We start from the raw sequence: 8454 nt of genomic DNA on the forward strand, positions 1-8454 counted from the left end.
AAAATGACAAACTCACAAAGGGACAACAGTGGGCAAAAGCACTACCCAAACTTACCAGGAACACTTCAGCAAAAAGGACAAAATGGACGGGCCCCCATTTGTCACAGCCGGGCTCTTAGACTGCGACAAAAACGGGAGACACATGGGTATACTAATCAAAGAAGTAATGTATTTACAACATAAATAGTCAAAACCAACAAAAACATGTAGATATGAATAATCTGTAAAGTCAGTCGCGTGGGGTGTGGATGGGTGTAAATGTGTTGCATGGATGTTGTGGTGTAAAAACAAAGGAGAACAAACAAAACAGTAACGCAGAGGTGTGTGGTGATAGGAGGTCTGCCCAGAGACTGGCTGCTGCTCTGGCTTAAATACATGAGGCACACCGGGCCCAGGTGTGTCCCATTCTCCTGATTAGCCTGCCACCAGGTCTGCAGTCCTGGAGACAGAGAGCAAAACAGCAGTAGAGCCTACCAAGTAGAGGGGCCGTGACACTACTAATCTCAACATGGACAAAATCATCGCTAGGATCAGTTGCAGGACTTTGTTTACAACCTAAAAAGAATGAGACAATAAGTGAGAGTGGCCGTCATTAGGTTATCAGTTCTTTAAAAACATAAATGTTACTGTATTTACTTTTTAGCATATTTTATTATCTTTCTTTCAATTCAGTTTTAGAAGGGAGCACTTCATAAGTTTTATTGTGGATGAATTCATGAAGGTGAGAAAATAGCTGTCATTCTGAAACCATCTTTCACTCCTCGATGTGGTTTGCCTCTTCATCACAGGCTGAAGAGGAAGTAACACAGGGCTGTTTCACACATGAGACAAACTTTAGACAAGATAAACTGCAGCGCTATCAAGAGAAAAGCGTGTCAGTATTGTCCCTCTGCAAAACAGCACTGCCATTAGATATTATTTATATTATTGTTTTATCAAATGAATCCACGTGTTCAGCAAGTGAGCGTAGCCCATCACAAAGCAATATGTACATGTACATTTACATATATTACAAGTAGTCTACATGTAATAAATGTGATCTCCTTCTCTGATGAAAAGTTTACCAAGGCGCGCACATCCAGGCGATAAAGTCCACGTGCTGGGCAGAGAAGGCACATAGACATACACTGATCATGCTCCCAAGTAGTTTTTTTTTCTTGTTTAACTACCACATTACTACCATATGCTCTCTCATGCTTTCATTCTAAGGTTTTACAGGCCTGCAGACTAAACTGCAGCTCTAAAAGCAACTTAAAGATAAAGAAATAACAAGGGAGACAATTAAGACCAACATTGTTATTAGGATTTTCATCTTTCTCCCTAATATGGAAATAATAATAAATATGGGTAGAACTTCAGCTCAACAGGAAGAATGCAGGGGGAGGAGAAGTGTTAACAATGACGTATTAAACATTCTGCGGGTGTTAAAAACTAAAACTACTCAAGTAATATGAGGAAGCATAAAGTCATTCTCACATTCTCATCAACATGGCCGCTCATCTCAGCGCTCTTCTCATCCTTACTGGACTCACAGGTCGGTCACCTGGATTATTTTATCATTTATATTTTCTGGTGATGTCAGAAGATGATGTGACTATAATTTAAACTTTTATCTCAATTGATTGAATATTTTCGTGGGTCTTGTTGCAGGAATTCACAGCCTAACTACAGTCAGTAAAGTGTCAGTGAAGAGAGGAGGCTCCGTCTCTGTCCCGTGTCTCTATGAGTCTCAGTACACAGCTCATGTGAAATACTTGTGTGAAGGACAGAAATGGGATTCCTGTTTGTACGCAGCTAAAACTAAAACAGCAAGTCTTTCAAGAAGTTATTTAATCTCTGATGACAGACAGCAGAGAATCTTCACTGTGACCATCAGTGACCTGTCTGTTAAAAGTTCTTATTACTGGTGTGCTGTGGAGAGAAATGGGATAGACATCGGGACGTTATTTCAGCTGTCAGTCACCACAGGTAAGAAGCCTTAGAAGGGACTTTTTAACCTGTTTTACATATTTTGGTGTATAAAATATTTATTAAAAATATTATTTGGATTGCTCCAGTAAATTGCTTCAGCTGGCAGCCATAAGACGGAAACAGTAACAATGCTTGTTTTTGCCACTCACAGGCTCAGACTGTAATTAAAATTGGCTGACAACATAAAGAGAGGATCGCTACAGAAAGAGCTGTAAGCTACATTGCTATCTTCTAAGCCACCCGATCCCTTTGACAAAGACAGTAACTTTACCTCACAGAACACAGGAGTTCCTGGTCTCCTGCTGCCTCAATCAGGTAGTTTGTTTGAGTTATGTGTTGGATTCAAACCTTTAAAACACCAAAGTCACACAACGATACAAATTAAGTAACTAGTTGATGCAGCAGTGGATCAGCAACTCCTGTGTTCTTTGGAGTTAAATTACTGTTTTTGTTAATGAAGTCTGGTGGCTTTGAAGTGGGCGATATATCAGTTGTTTCTGTTTTTATAAAAGTATATATTTCTATGTAAAAACAAGGTGTTCCTCTGTTGTAAACCTAAATGTTGTCAGACACTTAGAATAACTATTTGATCCCATTCGTACTCTGATTGGGTTCACTTGCCCCTCAGGCTTACGCTGCAGCCATAACAGCTGGTTTCCTGCTGCCTGCTGAAGCAATCCACAGGAGCAATTATAGAATATTCCTCTTTAAAACACCATGACTAACTTTTCAATTCCATAATGTGAAATATTAACAATATGGAGGAAAAACAGTTTTACAGTTTTCAGAGAAAAACAATTTAATATTTTAATATCACAATAGCATCATCAGTCAATAATATTAGATTTAAATGTGAATAATGTCATTAATTTACCACATGTAACCTTTGCAGAAAGTACTGATGCCCACAACATAGTAGAAAATGCTGTTTGTTGTCCCTCAAGGTCGGCCCCAGCTCTCTGTGGATCGTCAGGAGGTTACAGGATTTATTGGAGAAGATGTTACCGTCCATTGTCGGTATAGTGTTGGTGGAGAAAGTCAGTGGTGCAGGCTGGGAGGGTCCTGTGTGAAGGAGCCGTCTGGATCAATAGAAGGAACAAGAGTGACCATTAATGTAAAAGTCGACTTAGTTTTCTCTGTGACTCTGAGTGGACTGAGGACACAGAGCAGCGGCTGGTACTTCTGTGATAAAGGAGGCCTACAGATGCCAGTGCATGTAACTGTTCAAGAGAGACCCAGAACCAGTAAGTACCATAATACTGACCGACAGTACAGACGAGTACAAGATGTTCAAATGTGAAGTTATTGGTCTTTGCAACATGCAGTCAGTTAATTAACATACCTGGCAAGTCGCCGTTCTCTTTGGCGGCACCTTGTGGCGATAAAAAGCTATTGCTGGCACAAAACTCCCAGATAACCACACGTCCACGGTTGGCTCCCTTTGTTGCTGTTGAAACTTTTTTTTCCTCGCTGACGGTCGCTTTCCTTTTTAGGCGGTTTGCCTTCATCTGAGGGGCAAATTTTTTTGCTTCTTTGGATTTTCACTTCTTGTTGAAGTTGTATCTGTAGTCATCGACCTTTTCTTTGTTTGTTCAGCCACAGTAGATTACCGTTAGACCAATTCTGGCAGACCAACCACTGCTGCGTGATGGAAAACGCGTCACTAACTGGGCGCCGGTTGTGATTTTGTCCACAAATGTCGCCACAGACACCCAGTCTGTAATAATACTGTAACAATCCTAAACCAAGGATACTCAAATGCAGAGAAAAAGTCCAGAACACAAAAATCCAGTAGCAGGAAAACTACTTTACTGAAAACGTTCATAGGTTATACACAGGAAATCCGTCAGCAAGGGCAGAACAATCCAAAACGGGTAATCCACAAAAAACAAAAAACAAAATCCAAAAATCCAAACAGGGTTCAAAAACCGGACAAGCAAACAGAATGATATCAAGGCTGGAAAACATGAACACACGAGGGTGACAATGACAATCTGGCAGAGGGTGAGTGGAAACACAGGGGTATATATACAGGCTGGACTAATTACCAATGGGATACAGGTGTAGGGAAAAAAATGGCGGGAAACTGAGCAAAGGCAGGAAGTAACACTAGACATGATACACAAGCACCAGGATACAAAATAAAACAGGAAGTGAACACAGATCAAATTAAAGCAAACAGGTTACACAGAACATTACAAATACTATATACTGCAAATGCAAAGGCTTTTCATCAGTAAAAGCCCAGTTATAGTGATTACGGCGTTACAATTGTAATGTAGAAGTGATATTAATCATTGTGTTGTTCCCATGGCAACACTTGCACCAAACACCGTTTCAAACACCTTTTCAACCACTCGTCAGCCTGTCTTGGCGTATGAAGAACACACCACAGTTCAGGCTGGATCCCACAGGTCAGTCGCCTCACTGTGCTATGGCTAACTTATAGACAGAAAATCAAAAGTCATTGGAAGGGAATCTGAATGTATATATTTTGACCAATGTGACTTATATGAAATGTGGTCAATTCTTTTTGTCACTAATAAAATATATATATTTTCTCCTCTGTGTTGGTGTGTTTGAAACTGTTGCTGCAGTGCTCCCATTCACCCGCTGACTCTCATCATCCCTCTGAGTCTGTCGATCCTCATTATGATGGCGGCCTTGATCATCTGGTTTATTCTGACGAGAAACAGTAAGAATATTCAGAAGTTTTGTAGTTGAATATTTTTACTTATGTACAGCTTTAAGAGTCAGTAACAGGTGTTTTTACTGTTTCTCTTCTAGAGCAGACAAACGAAGAACCGTCAGCGGTGAGACATAATGATCATTTCTTTTTTCTCTCTCTTTTTTGTTTTGAACAAATAATGCTACTGAGCTGCCATCATGATTATTTCTGTTTACACTGGAGTACTGGGCATGCATCAGGAAGGTTAGCAGAACAATAAATGATGTGCAGATGCTCTTTCATAAATAACTATTATGAGCACAAAATGAGCTGCCCTTTTTATCAAATTATTTTTAATACATGTAATTTAAACTTTTTAATCTGAGGAAGTTTTTTTGCCTCAAATGCCCAACCAATATATCCACCTGTTTTTCGAAAATGTAGAAATACATACACATTTTCACAGTTGCATCTTGCAGCAGGACTATACTGTTTATTTTCACTCCTCTCATGTTTTTTTTCGCTGCTTTACAGGCTGAAGAGGAATTAATTTACAGTGCTGTTTGGTATGCGAGAAACACTTTCAACAAGGTAACTAAACACAGTTATATCAAGATAAATGTGTCAGTCTGTTCTGTCCCTCTGCAGAACACTGTGCCTTTACAGAAGGATATCTAATATCTCTGTTGTATCTAAATGACCCACATACCTGCAGATGCTGATGATTAACAATTATGAGCAGAAAAAGATTTTTAAAAACACAATTATTTTTAATAAATGTAATTGACACTTTTGACCTGAGGCAGAACGATGGCTCGGTGGTGGTCACAACCACAATGTCCACCTGTTTTTGAAAATGCAGAAATACACACATCATACAGCAGGACTATACTGTTTATTTTCACTCCTGTGATGTTTGTTTCGCTGCTTTACAGGCTGAAGATGAAGTAACCTACAGTGCTGTTAGGCATGCGAGACACACTTTTAACAAGGTAACTAAACAGTTATGTAAATGATAATGTTGTGAGCAGGTTACAGCAGAATGGAACCCCGACAGGGTGAGCAGGACTCCGATGTGAAGCTCACTATACATTGTCTGTATGTATGTATACATTATTGCACAGCTATGGACTTATGAAAATCAAAATATTGATTAGGAAATTATTTTAATTATTTAGAAATGATTATATTTCTGTTTTAAAATAGTCTGTTACACTCACAGTGAGAGCTGTGTCCATAGCAACTAACTCTGTAGCCTTCTTACAATGAGCTAAGCTAGCTGTTTTTACTCACATTAAATGGAAACATTCCCACTGACGGTGAAGTAAGACACGGTGAACGGGACCGCAGGAGTCAGCGCAGCACCTGATTGAGGTTTTCAATCTCGTCAGTTTAGTCTGTTGACATTTTCTATTATACTCACCGTCGTTAAACGCCGCCGTATCCTGTAGGCCAGTGGTTCCCAAACGGTGTGCCGCGGCACACTGGTGTGCCGTTAGGCAAGTCCGGGTGTGCCGTGGGATTTTGTGACAATCATACGTTATTATTGCAATATACAACTACACAAAAAAATATATATTTTTAATTTACTATATCAGTACTTTATATGCGCTCATTTCATAATACAGAGGCAAACTCTATACCTAAAAACAATTATTTAAAAAAAATCCTCAGTGAACCCCATATTTCGCTGTTAACGCAGTTGCGCAAGTCGGAATTATAAGACTGTGACACATCAAAGGCTGAAGGACAACATTAAAAAAAGAGGGAAAATGAAGCGCTTTCTTGTGCGGCTGCATGGACATGTTCCCGCTGGCATCAGCTGCGCCACAGGCAGCGAGGGAGCGCGCTATATATGCCGAACACCTTCAGACCTTAAACGAGAGGTTTGAGCGCTATTTTCCATGTGTGGCTGACATCGAGGACTATGACTGGATCCGAGACCCATTCAACCAGGAATCCTCAACAGAAAAGCTCACTATGAAAGAGAGAGAGGAGTGCGCAGAGCTCCGTGTGGACCGCACACTGAAACTCAAATTTAGTGAGCTCCCACTGGATCAGTTTTGGTTGGCTTCTGCATCAGAGTACCCAAGCATCTCCCACCACGCAATTGAGCAACTTCTTCTTTTCCCCACTACCTACCTGTGTGAGTTGGCGTTCTCTACGCTGGTTTACATGAAGAACAACAGGAGGTCACGGCTCTCCGTTGAACAGGACTTGCGAGTGGCCCTCTCCTCAGTGCCACCAAGGATTAAAAAAATCTGCGCGCCCCGACAGGCACATGTATCTCACTAATTTGTAAGTAGGCAAAAATATTTACAATAGCACATGTTTCAATGCTGATTGCTGAAATGTTACATTTATATTTTGTAGTTCAGAACCATGGACAGTGCAGCTTCCTTGCATTGACAGTTCTCTGTGCTGAATTTCTGCCGAGTTTCCTTTGCCTCATTTTTAATTTTGTGACCTGTCTGGTTTGAATGAGTGAGTTGCTGCTTTGATGAAGCCTAATTTGATAAAGTTTCAAATTCATTTTTGAAATATTTCGTTATTAAATATTTCATGAGTAATATAGTTGTCTTTGTCACATTTTATTTGACATTAGTAAATAATTATGCACATTTACAGATATTATACATGATATGAGTGATAACACGTGTTATAAGGGCTATTTGCACAATAGGTGTGCCTTGAGATTTTTACTTGTCCTTTGGTGTGCCTTGGGCACAAGAAGTTTGGGAACCACTGCTGTAGGCTGCTGTGTTCTGTTTAATGTTTACTTCATGTGCTGTCTTCAGTTTTGTACATCTCTCTGTTGTAGCCTACAGTTTCTGTGTCTTTTAACCTTTATTGCTTTATCTCTATCTTTATCTCTATCTCTATCGTCATATTTACCGGATTCTTCTTTCAGCGGATTGATATGATTACAGTTAGCCCTCCTGATTGTGTGATTAGATCCACATATCTGCAGATTATCTTTCTTAATTAATAATTATGAGCAGAAAAAGATTTTAAAAAATAATAATAATAATAATTCACAGCTGCCCTTTCTCAAATTAAATACATGTAATGGACACCTTTTGACTGTTTATTTTCACTCCTCTGATGTTTTACAGGCTGAAGATGAAGTAACTTACAGTGCTGTTAGGCAAGCGAGACACACTTTCAACAAGGTAACTAAACAGATATATAAAGATATATGTGTCAGTCTGTTCTGTCCCCACATATACATAAATATTGTAACAACTTTTTTTTGTTCAACAGAATCAAGCAGAAGATGGGGATGATACATACAGCACATTAGCTGTGCATTAAACATCACTGTTTGTATTTGGTATGTCTACATGTGAGAAAAAAACGTGATGGATTGAATGTAAATGTTGAGACTTTCTGCTGCATGACTTTGTTATCTGTTCATCTTTCTTTGTCATCTTTTTTTTTTTATTTGTGGATTAACATGACAAACAAGATAGTGACATTGTACAGAAAACACCAAAGAAATAAAATAAAATAAAATAAACCAAAAGTATAGAGAAGTTACTACAGTGTAAGTGTTGATAGCATTACAGTCTGGGAGTAGAAATTAGACTCAGGTATGGTGTGTGTGTGTGTGTGTGTGTGTGTGTGTGTGTGTGTGTGTGTGTGTGTGTGTGTGTACACTCAAAAGTTATCTTATTCACCAAAGTACACACAAACTACCCAAAATCAAACAACCTATAGTTCCAAATCACAAAAACAACACTGACAACCTATAGGCTTAATTACTTACAGCACATTATCAACATAAATAGTCAAAACCACAAAAACGTGTAGAT

The 8454-nt window shown here is 39.2% G+C and overlaps 1 long non-coding RNA gene across 1 annotated transcript; it reads left to right on the forward strand.

Moving 5' to 3' along the window:
- The first annotated feature begins 6087 nt into the window (after nt 1-6087).
- Nucleotides 6088-8155, forward strand: LOC138593643 (uncharacterized). Its single transcript, XR_011308324.1, has 3 exons — nt 6088-6937; nt 7756-7812; nt 7904-8155. It is a non-coding gene; the product is annotated as an uncharacterized lncRNA (long non-coding RNA).
- The last annotated feature ends 299 nt before the right edge of the window (nt 8156-8454 follow it).

The sequence above is a fragment of the Semicossyphus pulcher genome, unplaced genomic scaffold, assembly GCF_022749685.1.
Source record: "Semicossyphus pulcher isolate SPU_LCO1_2020_fin unplaced genomic scaffold, fSemPul1.0.p SCAF_16, whole genome shotgun sequence".
Classification (NCBI taxonomy): Eukaryota; Metazoa; Chordata; class Actinopteri; order Labriformes; family Labridae; genus Semicossyphus; species Semicossyphus pulcher.